The sequence below is a fragment of the Glycine soja genome, chromosome 15 (genome assembly GCF_004193775.1).
Source record: "Glycine soja cultivar W05 chromosome 15, ASM419377v2, whole genome shotgun sequence".
Classification (NCBI taxonomy): domain Eukaryota; kingdom Viridiplantae; phylum Streptophyta; class Magnoliopsida; order Fabales; family Fabaceae; genus Glycine; species Glycine soja.
Genome location: NC_041016.1, coordinates 50,087,277 through 50,103,497, shown reverse-complemented (window position 1 = coordinate 50,103,497; position 16,221 = coordinate 50,087,277). Strand labels below are relative to the sequence as shown.

General features: G+C 29.8%; 1 pseudogene; it reads left to right on the top strand.

Annotated features, from left to right (window-relative positions):
* Positions 1–11,396: 11,396 nt before the first annotated feature.
* On the top strand, positions 11,397–12,789 carry LOC114386952 (annotated as a pseudogene).
* The last annotated feature ends 3,432 nt before the right edge of the window (positions 12,790–16,221 follow it).

Here is a 16,221-nt window from a genome sequence, read left to right as displayed (position 1 = left end):
GACATCCCTTACCTTTCAAGAAGCTAACTCGAAATGTCCAAGCTTAACCCAAGATTAACACTCTTTGTGACTCAAGTTTCAATGCTTCAAAGGCAACTCAACGCATGAGCAAGAAGGAAATATGAAAAAGGAAGAACAAGGCTAGGGCAAGAAGGATGAAATAGCTTACCAAGCTCAAGAACACTTGTAAACTCTTGGAAGAAGAAGCAAAATAAGTCTTCTTTTCTCTCAATATGTGCCGAGCTAAATGGGAGAAAATGGTCAAGTTTTGGCTTTTAAAAACAATTCTAAGATAAGGTTATGGCTATGGACCAAAAGAAAATTGGATGTGGAAATTTTATCTCTCCGTTAAGTGTAATTTGGAATGACTAACTGACACAAAATTGACTAGAGATTAGACCATTTCCAACATGACCAGCCATGTCCTTTTAGGGTAAGTTTTACTTTTGAAATTTTTACTTAAAAAGGATAGAGTAGAATTTTGCCAAAAATGAGTATTCTCGCTTTATACCAAAACTAGTAAATTTTATCCTAACCGCCTTGACTACTGTGTTAATCTCCTTAGGATTACATGTAACCAGAGTGAACCTCACACATAGAGATCACTCTCATACAGAGCCAAATTACATTACCACTTAGTGTACGACACAATTTTGTTACAAATGAAGTTTTTATTTAAGCAGTTTTCACATCTCTATCAAACTAGACTAAACAAATTATTTATAATAATTATAAATATATATATATATATAGCACAAAAACCAATAATTAAAAACATATAATCAATGCGATTAAATACACACAAGTACTATAATTAGTATATGGACATGAAACTCTTTGTCCATCAAAATTAATTTGAATTCAATTTTATTACAAAGACATAATGAAATCCCTATCCAATATTATTTAAATATGATGTATGAGGAATTGAATTTGTTAGATGAAGAGAGGTTAATTACTTTAGAAAATATTATTCATCAAAAAGAAAAAGTGGCTAAGCATTATACTAAAAAGGTTAAAAGAATCTTTTTGAATTAGAGACTTAGTTTGGAAAGTGATATTACCTATGGATAAAATATCTAAGGTATATGGTAAATGGTCACCAATTTGGGATTTTCCATATGTTATTGAAAAGGTTTTTTCAGGACATGCTTATACGATTCACGAAGTGAATACTGGTAGTTATATTGGTTCAATAAATGGAAAGTATTTAAAAAATTATAAACCAATTGTAACTAAAATAAAAATTTCCATAACTTAGAAATTAAAAGTGAAAGTGTTCAGATGGAAAGTTACATAAAGAAATGATCCCAAATAAACAATTAAAAAATCTTCTAAGATTCTAAGGATGATAAGGACTTTGCAGATTTAACATAATGATTCATTCTCATCTCATTGAAGGTTTCGATCCATTTCGATAATGCTTTCATAGATTCCTTTTTTGTATGTTCAACTTGCCTTCTCTTCTTAAGCGAACCCTTTAATTCTTGTACAATTTGACAAGCAGAAGAATAAAGGAAATCCTTATTATATTTGTTGGTTTCTTTGTTCTTTTGAAGCTCAGCCAATTTTTCTCGAACACCTCTGAGTTCGTCTTGGATTGGTTTAAGCTTCGCCAAAAACTCTTATTCTTTCTTGACCAAATCTTGTTCAAATTTCTCAACGTGTTCAATAGGACCCTGTATCAACATAATGTTTTCTTTCGCCTTCTAAAATCCTTCTTGAGCTTGAATGAGTTTAGTCCTACCTTGCTCTATTGAAGACTCAATTTCAATAATATTATAAGCATGTTGGCTACAAAGTTGGTGAGCCTTGAAAACATTGTTGAAAATGTTGAGGAATGGCTCCATTTCTTTATGAAGCTCATCAACCACTAAGTCATTGAATTTGAAGGCTTCATTTACTGTTTGTCGAAGTTTTTCTTTGTAGTCACGATTAGCTAAAAAGTTTTCCATATTCTTGTCAAAAGATAGTTTCCTAAAACATTTCACAACATCATCAAAATGTGTGAAAGGTTTATTGAGAATCACTTTTGAAGCTTTTCATGACATCAAATTTGAGGACCAGACATCAATGAAGGCAAAACAGTAAACATCAATAGGATTTGGATTATCATGGACAAAATCAATAGGTAAACTTAGGGATATGGCAAATTATTGTAGAACAATTAAAGTGGCCAATAGTATCCCGATAGACAAATTTTCTTGAGTAGTAGCAACAGTTTTTTCGATACCCGATGAAGATAAAGACTATTTTATAAACAAAATCGAAATTAGTATAGAAAAACTTTGAAGGATATTTTATACATTTTTCTGATCGAAGGATATAATGGTGTTGATTATCAAAAGATTGAGAAATATCATTAATAGGAGGTTCAACAATGATTACTGTAAGAGTATCCGCAAGTGGTAATTCCCCTTCATGGTGAGCAACTTCACATTGTTTTTCTTATTTGATGAGTGCACTAGAAGGATTATTGGTGTTAGACTCAATCTCCATGAAGTTCTCTTTAAAAAAAAAAGGTTCTTCTTGAGATGGTTGTTTAGATGAAGATGATTCACTTCGTCTTTAAACTTTGTCCTTGTTCTTTGCATCATTCTTTTCAGTTGCTTCTCTTGCTTCTGGTGTCAAGATGGGAAGTTTTGAATCTAAAGCTAAAGACAAAAAAGTTAGAAATATAGAAAGATTTTAAGGAGCAAAATTGATTAAGATGACTATGATACTTACCATTCTTGTCCTTGTTGACACTTTTAGCATTAGAGCTAACAACATGAGTGTCATGAGTTTCTTCATCCTATTGTAAGACAAAAATTAGAATCAATATCGAAATGTGTTGGAATAAGGATCTATAAATATTCAAGTAAAAATATCTTATCATCTGTCGGATAGGAATGGCCTTGCAAAGAAGAAAGATCTACCACATTTACATCCTGTAAGCAAGATATGTAGGAGAAAAGGTGTTCAAAAACACACATTGCAGAATAAAATGATCTATTTTGTATTTAAATTATATTATAAACAGATGACATATTAAATAGTGTACCTGTTGATGAACTCTTGAAGCATAAAAATTCTTCAATAGTATGAGGACTCTACGTGTATCCACACCGAGACTGACCTTTATTCGTCAACAACTTTGACCAGTGGGAAAAAAAAAGAATGGAGAAGTGATATTGAGATTTTTTCAACGTGCAACCTAAGGCTCTATTTATAGCATGCTAAGGATACCAAATTTCTGATCAAATCAAAATCATTATTGATAGTATCCTTTCTTAAGCTATATTATTTCTTGTTACCTTTTATTGCTAACCATTTAGCAATTAAAATTGAAATGACAATTGACCAAGTCAAACTTGTATCTAGCCGCCTTTTCAACCCAAATTCCAAATACAAAATCATACATGTTTGTTTCTCTTCTTTCACCAAATCTTTCATATTATTTATATTTTCAGTGCTAGCAAAAATATAATAATATTTCACCTTTTTGAAATCAATTAATCATTTGATCATATTAAATTCTCTAATTTAATTAATCATCAAATATTAAAATAATTTCTTTAACAGAGATTAGAACACTCGTTTGTGTGTGATCCCGTAGGTTCAATACTAAGCCGGTAATATATTAATCAAATTAATATACTAATCAAGGTAGGCGTCTAGTAACACTCCTTAACGTCCGGATAACATGAAGTAGCATTTTAATTTCAAGAACCATTAGAAGAGTAGTGTAATGATTTCTTCCATCTTTACAGTTCTACGTTAACTCTAGAGTATGATATTATTGTCAAACCCTTTTGAGTTAACTCATAATGACTTAAGAAACTCTTCTTCTTTCATTTAATTTTCCTGGTCAGGATATAATTTTATTCATAGAGCTCAAACTCATTACCAAGAGTTGATGGATTCCTTCTTGATTAATCATTAATTCTACAGGTATTTAATCATATCCAATATTCATTCAACAAGTGCTCTAAATCATTAGGTGTCCGAAATCAAAATACAACAAATAACCTGTTAATTACTATGACAATTTCAAGTCAAAGAAAGCTATTATACCTCTTCTTGAAAATTTTCTATTGACAGTTTATGATAAATTTTAACCATTAGAAAATTTCAATTGAGTCAATTCAATGATCAGATCAACATGTGACTCATCTATATATGCAAATTAATAAATGAGATCTATTAATATTTATCCAATAAATATTATCACATATATATTAATCTATCTGCATTATTAATATCCTATTTATAATAATCCTATGATCAAGAACGGTTTAGATTAAAATTAGAATAAACTTGTTTCTCATTATCATAATCTCTATTATAATAACAAGTCTTTAATTTTAATCAATTACATTATCAAATGGACCATTTAATCAAATAGTGAAATATGACAATGAAAATAAAATAATATTTATCATTAAAATTAGAATTGATTACATGATGACTTGGATCATGAGCATACAAATTTATTCCCAACAAGATAACCAAGACTTATCTCTCAATATGTCATTCGAAAGGTGTGTCTCAATTAGTTTTCTAGATTTAGAATAGGTAGAGTAAATATTTCCTAAAGTTTCCTACAGAATAGTATGTTTAAATTTTTTGGAAAATAAAGATATATTTTATTACAATACTTATAAATTTATATAGAAATATTCAATAATTAAATAAAAGAAACTTTAAGGTAAAATACCTTTTGCTTTGGCTTCATTGAATAAGTCAATTTAAAAGAGGAATTGAATGGCATATCATCATGCAAGTCATAGTTTCCCTTGGTTATTTAAGACTAGAAAGCCAGTTAAAAGATGAATAATAAAAAAGGTGTTTCCCTTGGCATATCATCATGCAAGTCATCAAGGACGACAAACAAGGAAAATAAAATTTTGAAATACCTTGTTTCCAGTACTAATAGATAAAGGTGTTTTCCTCTTGCGAAAAGTCTTTTTGGAAGTTTCTATCTCGTCATCACTTCCCAATTCTTTGTTTCTTCTTGATGGGGAATCAATGAAAATAAATGAAACACATTCAAAATTTAAAGTTAGGATTCATAAGAAATAAATATTTGATAAAAGAAATTTACCATTTAATGTTATCATTTCACAATCCAATCATTCCTTAGGAATGATTGTTTAGGGTATTTTTTATAGTCACCAAGGTAAATTTTGGCAAAAGTAAATCTTTGAGAAAAGGGAGCATTTTCAAGTCTATAAATAGCAGAAAAAGGAAGCAGTTCTTGAACCCAGGAAGGATTTCAAAGATCTTTACTTCAAAACAAGCTTTTGGAAAAATGGGAAGGGTTTTTTTGGACAAAATCTAGAAAATTTGGTATTTCCTTTAGAATTATTACTCTACCATTTGATATATTTTTCTCTATCTTTTTCCTAAGTGCAAAAATGGCTTCTTGAAAGGCAGCTATAGGGTGAGTTGGATGATAACAAATCCGATAATTTTTTTTTTCAATTTTTTTAATTTCAAGAGCAAGCTCCTGTTTACCTGCACTTCTTTTGCTAGTATCCTCCATAGAACCACAATAATTGATTAATTTCTCTAAGCAAGAAAAAAAAATAGAAAAATATCTTTGAGAATAATATTTTTTCCACCATTAATAGAAATCTTTGTTGATTAAGAAACAATTCTCAGAAGAGGATGGTTGGAATTGAAGTTTCACTCTAGGAGTTCCTTTTTTGATGACTGCATGAATAAGACTTTTGTCCCATTGAATCTGGTAAGAAAATGCTTTCTTTCAATATATTGGCATAGAGGGCAATTGACAAAGTCTAAATTGCCTTGCAAAAATTAGAGGTTGGTAAGGACAGAATCAAATATCCTTTGGAGTAATGCCAACAAAAAATACGTCCCATGTGAGGAAAACACTCCAAATTTCGATTAGCTCTGATTGTTGACTAAGAGTCTCACATGGAAATCTTTGTTTTAGCCATGATGGTCCAGGCAATTGAAATTTGAGACAAAGCTAAATCACTATTGAAGTGCTCAAATTAAAGAAAGGCCTTCATGTACTTCTTGTAACATTCATAAGTACAAAATTCCTTACTAGGTGTCAAGAAAGTAAATTGAGCTCCTTCTATGTTGAGTTCGATGTCATTTGGGATATCTCTTTTGAGAGTTATACGATTGGCTAAAATTGCATTTAACCAAAGTTGAATAAGCCATAAAGGACCAACTATATGCTTCATCTTCCCAAAAGCATCCATGATTTCAACAGCCTCGTCCATCACTTTGAAAATTGGAGCCAATAGAAATTTACTAAGACAAATTTCTTCTCGAAAATGAAGGGCTTATGCTAATTTATAGCAGTACATTGGAATTTGAAGATCAAGTACAAAGTAAAAGTGAAGAAGCCTAATACATTAGAAAAGCAATGTGTTCTTCATTATACAATTCTCCAATCTTTTTAGCATTATTTCCAATAAATTCATTGTAAGACTTAGCACTCCAATCAATATTGACTTCATTTCTTTCGATTTGATCCTCAAACAAACCTAGAGCATAAGTTTTTCCTAAAGGTTTGAGACTATTAATTAAAGCAATATCCATTAAAGTTGGTGAAATTGGACCACATGGAAGCTCCAAAGCATGTAGACTTTGATTCCAAAATAGAAAAAAAGTCATCAACATAGGCATATCCAAGATAACCACATCATACTTACTTAATTGAACCAATTAATAAATGTCTATGTTTTTCCTAACTTGGAACCCTACACTTTCCCTTTAACACTCTGCGCATAAACATTTTTCTCAAGGTAAACACTAGTCAGATTATTGTATAATTCACAGATCACAATACAAGTATTGTCACATTAAGTATTAACCATACTTATTCACAACCATATCTCATGTCTACAATTTAATATCTCATAATGTTACAATCCACCATCACATGTTTACGTGTATCTCACAAATTAACACATGTTTAACTTTGCATTTATACTCAATCTCAATAACAATCTTATGATTTCAAAGCAACATGTTATCTCACAATTGATCACATATTCAATTTATCACTTACACACAATTTCAATTACAATTTCATGATCCCAATATAACAATCTCGTAATTATAATCATACATGAAGAATTACAATATAATAAACACCCCAAAATAAATCATAAGTTGATTCCCTAAAGATCCTTACACATGTTCATTCTAAACCCAATTGCTATAAACTCATCCCTTACCTCTAAGAGGGCTCACATTTGTAGTCCGACAGTGATATCTGTTTGCCATATTAGGGTTTCCAAGTGTAGATAGAAGGAGAAAGGATTGGAGCCTCTAGTTTACTATTTGCGTGCGATGAGAATTTCTCCCTCCACAGACATTACTTTGAAGATCCCAACGGTGGAGATGAGAGGAAATGCATTTCAAACCTAGTGTCCAAATTTCACGATGATTCAACGGTTAACGAGTCTGAGATTGTAGTTTTACTGTGATAGATTTGGGTGTGTGCGGGAAAAACAAAGAGCTATGTGTGAGGGACATTCCCCTCACCATAGACATTATTTCGACAACTCAGTCATGGGTATGTTTTGAAATATGTTTCAAACATGGTGTTCAAATTTCACGATGATCCAAAGGTTAACGAGTCCAAAATTATTGTTTTACTGAGACAAGTTTGAATGTATGCATAAAAAGAGAGGGTTTTGGGAGAGGAATGAAGGAAAGCGAAATTGAAAGGAAGAAGAAGTGTAGAGACGTATACTGACCTAATATGTCTTTATTTATAAGTAGGATACTCAGGCCTATTATTTACTCTATTTTTCTTCATTTTATCATTTTATAAAAAGAAACTCTATTTTACTTTCTATCAAATGAATAAATAAAATATTTTTTAAGGACATATATTTATTTTATTTACCTTAAAACTATTATTTTTATTAATAAAATTATTTCTCCTTATTTATTTAATTATAAAAACTTCATTATTTTTCTAAAATTATTTATTATTAAATAAAATTATTTTTAATATATTTTACGAAAAATGGAGTGTTATATGTTCACTGCAACAAAGAGATAAAACAGCTTACGTGCTAAATGTCGTAGTTATATAATTATCGTTCGCCCCAATGAAGAGATAATATGGTCTATGTGCACATAATAGAATGAAAGTTCTTATAAAGTTATTATTCTTGAATACAACTTTATACGTAGTTCTAAAAGTTTTCAAATGAGTATACAATATTTTCTAAAAATGAGTTGTATTTATTTTGTTTTTATTTAATGTCATTTAAATTCTTTTTGGATGTAAAAACTCATGCTATGTTGTGCTCTCCTTCTTGTCCGTTATGCGCTCACTAAGTCTTCGTTTTGTAACTTACTCCCTTCTTTTATTTTATTTTCTGAGATACACAGGTAGTTGAGTAGTTGACTTACCCAGGAATTTGTTTATCTTTTTTGGTAGGCCTCCATTGTATTTGATATAGAGTATTTTTGTGTGACTCTAGTACAATGCAGCTATAGGAATAAATGTAATAATAGATATAGAGAAAATTCCTTTATTTTGAGTTGCAAATGATCCTATCTTATAGATATGTTTATGGTGTAATTATGATGTTTTGAGACACTTTGAAGATTAGCATGTATGACCAACATCACTATTAGTTGATATGTTGGATAGTATGTCAATGGCCTATGTTGTGATATGTGGTCTTGATATCTAACTGTTGGGTTTGGATATATATATATATATATATATATATATATATATATATATATATAATATTTCTTCACAAATTATTCAATATAGGATTTGTCATGTTTTTAGGGGAAACTCTATCAGATTTTTGGTAACCACTTCTGGTTGATATTTTAATTGTGATTTAGAATGAGGTATTCTTAGACTAGCCAGGCTAAAGAAATTATATAACGTGTGTCAGTCATGATTTAATAGTAGGTCATGATAGGTTAACTATTTTTTATTATATGATTTCTTTTGCTTATTTTTTTTTTCATTTAATCCCTTGAAACATTATGAGTTTTTATTTAACTCTCAAAATAGGAAACGAAAGAGAAAACTTCTAAGAAGATCAAATGAAACTCGTGATATTTAGACAAATTCAATGAAAATTTATATTATTTAGAGAAACAAAATAATAATTGCAAAGTGTAAAAAAATCATTTAATAAAAAATATATTTTATGAAAGACTTCTTTAAAATAAAATAAAAATGAGAAATCAACCATTAACATGTTGCTAGGCCGAATAAGATTGGATTCCATCTTCTTGGGGTACGATCTCACAGGTTTGAGTCTTATAGAAGAAAACATGAAAGTTAGGAAGAAAAAATTCTTTATAGTTGATCAGTCAAATTCTTCAACAAAAATTATATTGAAAATATTTGAGAAATTCTATTCAAGTAAGAAAAGCACAAATAATAGAAGAAAATGAAAGATATTGCATAAAATTGTTAAGTTTATGACTAAACTAAAGTCTCACCTTTTTTTTATTTTACCCAAACTAAACTAAATTAAAAATTGGCTTATAGTGATAGCCATTATAATTTTATGAGGAAACCTATTTTTTCTTTTCTTTTTCTTTATTGGGAGAATTTCTTTTTTTCAAGAAATATACAATAATTGAATGTTTATTTACTTATTCATGTACTTTATGTTTTAAAATAATTAATTCTAACTCTAATTATTGTTATAATTATTTTGAATTTAAATGTTTTAATTTTTAACCAAAACAATAATTGCAACTGTTTTAGAATTTGGTATTTAAATAATTTTTAAAATTCCAAGAAAGGAAGAAAAAATTATGAAATTAAATTCCAATAAAATAAAAAATATTTTTCAAACACCATTATTTATTAAATAATTTTTTATGAATATTTAAATAATTATAAAGGAAGCAAAAAATTTTGCCCCTTTTATCAATTTCTAGATCCATCCCTGCAAAATAAAAATAAAAATGAACAACATGAGTAACTAGACCTCTTAAAAACTCACCCTAAAATTTGAGAAACTTAAAAAAAATGTCTATATATTGCTAAAATAATAGAGATTAGATATGCCCCTCGAAGAAGAAGATCATCAACAATTGTCTTGCAGTCAATTTCAAAAATCACATTTTGGCAACCAAGATCTGATGTCCACTGAAGAGCATGCTAAAGTGTCCACCTTTCTGCCTGTGCAGGTGCTGCAACGCCATTGAAATTATAAACTGTTAATGAAGAATATAAGTAATTAGATCTACCAAGCAATTGCTTGTATTAAGCATCTTAGTTGCTTATTTACACTGAACCATGAATAATTTTAATTTCTTAAATTATTCCTATCTTTTTTGTTGAAAGTTAAAGAGATTTTATTTAAGCATTGTTGGAACACAAGGTGTGTCCAAAATAACCAACCCAATAAATACAACCGCATAAAAAATGCTTACCCCTTCCAACTCACATCACATCCCAAAACCTTCTGAAATACAGTATCTCCCAAACCAATACTACTAACTATCCCAATACAACTGTGAAACTTTTTTTTTATTCGTAAGATCAAACTTAATTACTAAGAAGTTTAACAACAATTTAACATACATTAATCAACCAACTAAATTAGCTGCAGATCTAACAAAATTCCCACAAAACTGAAAAAAAAAAAATACAATGGCACCTACGTATATGTAAAAACAACTTAGCATTAAAGCTCCCAAATTCAAGGTTTTGATTGCTTCTGAAAATGATGTCCTATGCGAACCAATACCAATACCTCACCACCACTAGTCTTCACAGCCAATCTGACCCCCCAACTGAACACCGAATATGTGTATCTTATGCAATGTATAAAACTCCATACGGTTATCTCACATTGTTAATTTCCCCCATAGTTTCTATTTCTGGCTTTTAGTTTATACTTAAAAGCAAGCATGTTGAAAATGTCTTTTTCATTTTAAAGATAAGAAGCTAGCCTTTAATTTGACATCCACTTACTGATTTTTAATTAATCATTGGCTATTAAATTTTCATGGGGCTACTTTGATGTTAATTAAACTTTTTTGATTTCCAACTACGTTTTGCTTCAAATTCTCACAAAATAATTGGGCACGTACGCTAATTTGCTTTTACAGAACGTAGTATCCAAACTGAAGAATCTTACCGGCATGGCGCCGTCCACAATGAGACAAGAACAAGAGAAAATTAAAAACTCACCGTAACATGTGGCACTTGACTTACAATATTACACAAATCAAATTTCTTTCTTTCAACTAAAAACCATTAATTATTTACTCAACTAAAAAATCTATAAATAGAGCTACTTCAAGGTGCTGTTCTCCACCATCCATTTCATTTTTCACTCTCGCACTCTCTATCCTTTGCTTCTTTCCATTTCACAAACATGCATCCTTTTGTGTTCAACTTATTATATATTATTCTTCTCATTTTCTAGTTTGTTCTTAGCTGATTCTAGTAAAAGCCTAATGGACTTTAGCATCTATCTCATCCCATGCCAATCTCTCATATCCCCTTTGTAAAACTCCGAAATGATCTAAACTGAGTTAGTTAAAAGTGTTGTCATACAACACATAGCTCGATCCAAAAGAGTTGACTTTATTGGTCAAATCTCATCACCACCATCACCATTGTCATCACTATCACCATTATCATCATCATCATTAACACCATCACTAGTCGAAAGTATCATAACTCCTATTTCTGACCATGGTGATGAATACTTAATGAGATTCTCCTTAGGTATTCCGGGGGTTGAAAGGCTTGCAATTTTTTACATAGGAGAGTGATCTCTCTTGGCTACAATTCATCCCATGTAAAACATGTTACTCCCAAGACACACCACCCAGGATGCACCACTGTTTGATCCTACTCAATCTTCAATCTACATGGATGTGTCAAGTGAGGCATAACCATGCACACTAATCCCCCAAAACCAACTGATTGTGGGAACTCAAAACAATACATTTACCTTCACCAATATGGTGAGAATTCAATCATCATTGGGAGATTGAACTATGACACCATTGGTTTTGGTTCAACGGGTATGGAACAAAGTGGCGTCACATTTCCCAAATCTATTTTTGGGTGTGTCTTTTATAGCAATTTCAGGTTTAAGATAAGTACCAAGGCCTATGGCATTGTAGACCTTGGGTCTGGCCCATTGTCACTAGCCTCACAACTAGGTGGCCGAATTGGCCACAAATTTTCCTATTGCATGGTTCCTTTTAGTTCAACCTCAACCGGGAAATTGAAATTTGGTTCCATGGCACCAACAAATGGGGTTGTGTCCACACCCCTTATGATAAACCCTTCTTACCCTTCATATTATGTCCTCAATTTAGAGGGCATCACAATTGGACAAAAAAAGGTGCTGGTCAAACTAGTGGCAACATAATCAATGATTCGGTGCCCATACTGACACATCTTGAACAAGGAATTTACACCGATTTTATAAGTTCGGTGAAGGAAGCTATTGATGTGGAAGTTGCAGAAGATGCTCCAACCCCATTTGAATACTGTGTTAGAAATCCAACCAACATGAATTTCCCCGAATTTGTGCTTCATTTTACAGGGGCCGATGTTGTCCTAAACCCAAACAACATGTTCATTGCCTTGGACAACAACTTGGTTTGCATGGCGGTGGACCCTCCAAAGGAATTTCCATCTTTGGAAATTGGACACAGGTTAATTTTCGAGTGGAGTATGACCTTGGAGAGAAAAAAGTTTCTTTTGCTCCTATCAATTGCAGTACCATTTAATTTAGCTAATCCTTTGAGAGACCTATTTTCTTAGTTAATCTAGATTTCATTTCGATGAGAAAAAGGTTATGTGTGCTTTTGTCTTTTTTACTTAACTAGCTGGCTAGGAACTCTGTCTATGACATGTAGGGTGAGCTATATGTAATGCTACTTATTTCTGCTAGTTTGAATTGATTTTATTTTTGTTAAATTTATAAATGTTTGTTGCACTTTTTTCAGCTATTAGGAATTAGCTATTAGCTAACCTACTCACTGTTTTAATTCTGCTTATTCAAAAGATATGTTAATGAATGAATTCTCTAATTAAGTTTCCAAACAAATCTAGGAAGTGATTAGTTTCAATGACTCGCTAACTTTTTGCATGAGAATCAATGAAAGCAAAGGACAAGAAAAAGAATAATAAGTTATAAATAGGACAAAGGCTGGAAGTACGTAGAGCAAAATAAAAAAATAAAAAAGGATAACATGTAAAGACTTTGTTTTTTGTTTTTTTGGCCAATTCATTCAGAAAGTCTATATACAATTAGTATTTAATATTCTAAAACTAACCATTAAGCCTCACTGAGTCTATATGCCATATTCTTAACCTTTTGTCCCACATTTTAAATCACGTAAGATTGTGACTAAGAAGCATATGTAGACTTGTAGTTGCCCTATATCTTTGACATGGACAAAAACCTAAACCAAATTTAAAATTACAGAAAGGTTTTGGGTTATTGAAAATTAGTCAAGATTTATTTTAATTCTTTATTTAATTTTGTTACTTGTGGTTAATTAATTAAGTTTTGTTTTAATATTGAGAGTTTAAATCATAATTTGTTTTTATCTTTCTTTCTTAATTAAAATGTTAAAATTATGCATTAAATTGACAAAGCTCTAAAGGATAACAAAAAGTATATATATAAAATACCTAAAATTCGTAAAATACAAAGACTTAAAAGAAAAGAAAAGAATGAAATTCATAATTTTAAAATTGTAAATTTTTTTATCACTTTCTTGATTGTTTGTCATATCATGTTAATTGGTGTACCTTTACTTGTTTTTTTTTCTTTAAATTAATCTTTTGTTAACATTTTTTTTTAAATTAAAGTTTTTTTTTAAATTAACTTATCAACTCATTTTTTTATAAGAGCTACAAATTTTTTCAGCTCTCAGTGCATCTTGAGCTACATGATAAAATATCTATTTTAGCCAAACTTATAAATTTTGTAAATTAGTCTTTGATGTTTATTATATGATTTTTCATGAGTTAGCAATAAGTTAGTTTTATCATTTTTTTAAATTTTCTTATAAATATTTAATTCATTTAATTTTATAAAATTTAATAATATTATTTTTTGTATTTTTTACTTTATGGGGGTAATTAATTCCAGTAGATTATTATAATTCGCACAATTAATTTTATAGTGGTTTTCTTCGAGAGAGTATATTAATTTTAGGGATCAATTTATTTTTACATACCAATTTATCTTTTTTAGTTAAAAAAATTATATACTTTATATCAATGTATTTTAATTAAATTCTTTTTGAAAAAATGTACTACATTTTTCCCACTCATTTATGACCATGCATCATGCATGCATTGGATGTTTTTTTTAGTCTAAAATCATCTATATCAAATGCTACATTAAATATTTGACTGATTTGTATCAAATGGGATAAGTCATTGTAAGAAAAAGTTGTTTTTCTCTGATTTTTTTTTTATAAATATAATCACATATTCAAGATCTTAAATTCTAGATTTCTAATTAAACAATGTTTTGGATCTCAACCTAAGTCCGAAGAGGCCCATTAGATGAGTCCATCCCCCTCCCCCACCTAAACACTAGCCCTAACAGAGGTTACTTGGCATGACAATTGCATAATGCAGTACCTTCTTCAAGAATCTTGAGATAACATCATCGATCAGGTAATCTCCTTAATATTTTATCATCTTTAGATATTGATTATGCTATGAAGTTTTTAATTATATTGCTTTGATACTTGTTTACTGTTTCACTTTGACATTTAATTAGATTATGTTAATCTAATGCTTTCCGACAGATCATATATGCTCTAATAACATTCCTATAACGTTACTTAAACAAATGTTTTATATAAGCAAGTTTTTCTCTAAATAATTATTTAAACAAATTTTGTTTCTCATCGCACGCTCTAAATGCTCTACAATCAAAACATTGGTCTAATTTCAGCAAGTTTTGCTATGCTCTAAACATCTGTTTTTAGTTGAATGTATTGCTATTGTATTTTGTATTTTGTATTTCTCGCTAAAAGGATTTACATACATTATTCATAAGGATAGAAAAAGGTGATATAAATAATTGTCTCCCTTTACCTTTTATTTGTGAAAATGTTTCACGTATGATTTTTATTTTGATGAATGAGGAACTAAAAGAAAGGTATTTTTGTTGTAATAAGAAACAAGAATTACACCTAACACAAATGTATACAATATACAGCGAGTTGAGTTTGAGGATGAGGATGATATGATCTAATCAGGATCCAGTTATTTCAAATATATTTTACAATAGATGGAAGGCCATTATCACATGAGTATTCGTAAGTTCGAATTCAATTGTCATGTTTAGGTTTTAGTGTCATTAAATTTCATTGATTTGTTACACTTTTTTTTCTTTTTTCTTTTTCATTTTCCTCTAAATTTTGCTATCCAAATATAAATTATTAAAAGAGAGCTTGATTTACATATATTATTAGTGTAAATATTTTTACACTACCAATTAATTAGAAATAATTTAAATGTAGTTAAAAAATTATTATAAAAATAAACAAATTTATGAGTATACTCTCATTAAATTGATAGAAGAAAAAAAAAACAAGTAAAAAGGGGAAGAGAATTGTTCAAAGTTTGCATGTTACTGTCGAATCATGAGATTTAAAAAAGCTTGTGTTTCAATTAGGCTACATCATTAAAGTACGTTCAAATTAAATGATTGAGCCAGGGTTATTAAAAATGTCATCTTATATATACAAATTTCAAAGTTAGGTTTCTCTAATAAATTTATTTTTCTCTAATAATTGCCAAACATTGAAAAGCTTTTGAAAAGTTCAACTCAATCATTCTCAAAATTCACAAGAGGGATATATTGTTAGAACAAATGCACCCAATGCAAGTGTTAGTTGAAAATATCAAAGCAAATATCCTGGAAACCGTCCTTGGATATTTCATGGTAAGCATATGGAATTTCTGGTAGGAATTAGGATAAAGGAAGTCATGGACTTGACATGAAACGACATAATATCACGAGCTATAGCAATTTCCTAAAAAGTCAAACATTGAAATGTGTACTAAATTCTAGTCTCAGGCGCAGCACAATTCATGGACAATGCTTTCGGAAGAAAAACTTTCAAAGATTATCTTCAAGAGTGATGATCATAATATTGTTATTTGTTAGTGATATATTATTGCCTTCGTTAAATCATATAGCAAGCAACACATCCAAAGCAAAAGGATCTAATTAAATAACTAAATAAATT